Raw genomic sequence first — 1606 nt, 5'->3', positions numbered from 1 at the left:
AGTATCTGATGAAATGAGCCATCAGAAATACTCTCTTACCCAAATGGTGCCATAAATATAAGTTGTGGTGTGTATAAGCATCTTAACATTCTTACAAAAAAAAGCATTCTGTAATTTAAAGTATTATTATGGTTATTATAATCTGATAAGGGTTTTGGTGTGTGGTTGTTTATCTTAAAATACTTTCGTTTCTAGGAAAAGACCAGATATTCTTAAAACACCTAGTAAAAATTTTTGATAAATACTCAAACAATGGAATAACTGCTGTACACAATACTGAATACGATTTAGTTCCTGTACTAAGTAAGTTTATAATGCATTGTGAACATTCTGTGAACAATCGAAAGGTGAGTGTATATTTTAAGAGTGAAAACATGGCAGAAAAGGTCAACTCTGATTTTTGTCCTTACATAAAATTTTTAAAGTGAGTCTTAAAAACTTTGGTGATTACTAGTTAAATTCTATAGAAATAGTTACAAGTCATGGACATTATAATAATTTTAAACTTGTTTGAACAAAGGACATCTCCCCTAGAGCCAGATTTCTTTTTAGTTGCCAGGTGATAATGTCACCAGTATGAAATGGATAAGTTTCATAAAATCGGAGGAGAAAAAAGGACCGTGAGCATCTAGTTAATCCACTATTCTATGGAAAGGATCTGCAGGATACATTCAGAGCATTCCAAAAAAGATGAAAAGCAATTCTTGAATTTCCCTTCATTTCATTTAGTATTATATTCTAGAATTTAAGAAATATTTCCACAAGAAAATTTTCTTATGGCTGACCTTTGATCCTTTAGGCAATAAATTAGATAGTCTTTCATTTTTATTTCTGCTGAAATGGAAAAATGACTAATCATCTCCTCTGCTAGCATTTCATATACATGAACAGAGTACATCATTCTTCATGCAGTCTTTTCTTTCTCAACCATTAACAGCTTTTTATTTTTAGAGTCATGAGTGCATGTGTTTGTGTGTATGTAGTTAAATATACTCGTACATAACATAAGATTTATCATCTTAACCAATTTCGGTGGCATTAACTACATTCACACTGTTGTGCAACCATCACCTCCAACCATCTCCAGAACTTTTTCATCTTCCCCAACTGAAATTCTGTATGCCTTAAACACCAATTCCCCATCCCCTCCTTTGTCCAGCCCTTGGCAATCACTCTACTTTCTCTCTCTCTAAATTTGTCTACCCTGGGTACCTCTTATAAGTGGAATCATACAATATTTGTCCTTTTGTGACTGTCTTATCTCACTTAGCACAACATCCTCAAGGTTCGTCCATGTTGTAGGATGTGTCAGAATTTCTTCCGTTTTAAGGCCGAATAATATTCCATTGTATGAATACACCACATTTTGTTTATCCATCTGTATTAGTCTGTTTCTGTTGCTTATAACAAAATACATCGAACTGGCTATTGTTTAAAGAAAACAAAATTTATTTGCTTACAGTTTCAGAGGCTAGGAAGTCCAAAGTCCAGGGGACACAGCTGGTGAATGCTTTCTTTGGTGATGACTACAGTGACAGCAGGGTATCAGATTGCAAAAATGGCAGAGCAAAGACAGCAAAGAGAGAGACTCTCGCCTCTCTTCTTT

The 1606-nt window shown here is 34.1% G+C and overlaps 1 protein-coding gene across 1 annotated transcript in view; it reads left to right on the top strand.

The window, feature by feature from the left end:
• Nucleotides 1-50: 50 nt before the first annotated feature.
• Nucleotides 51-1606, top strand: part of EFCAB1 (EF-hand calcium binding domain 1) — a 6759-nt gene continuing 5203 nt past the window's right edge. Inside the window, exon 1 of the mRNA XM_008573802.1 lies at nucleotides 51-347. The gene's annotated coding sequence lies outside the window, so the exon portion shown is untranslated. The remainder of the gene's footprint in view (nucleotides 348-1606) is intronic.

Source organism: Galeopterus variegatus, unplaced genomic scaffold, assembly GCF_000696425.1.
Source record: "Galeopterus variegatus unplaced genomic scaffold, G_variegatus-3.0.2 Scaffold964, whole genome shotgun sequence".
Taxonomy (NCBI): Eukaryota; Metazoa; Chordata; class Mammalia; order Dermoptera; family Cynocephalidae; genus Galeopterus; species Galeopterus variegatus.
Note: the sequence above shows the minus strand (reverse complement) of the source record. Positions and strands in the feature narration are given on the sequence as shown.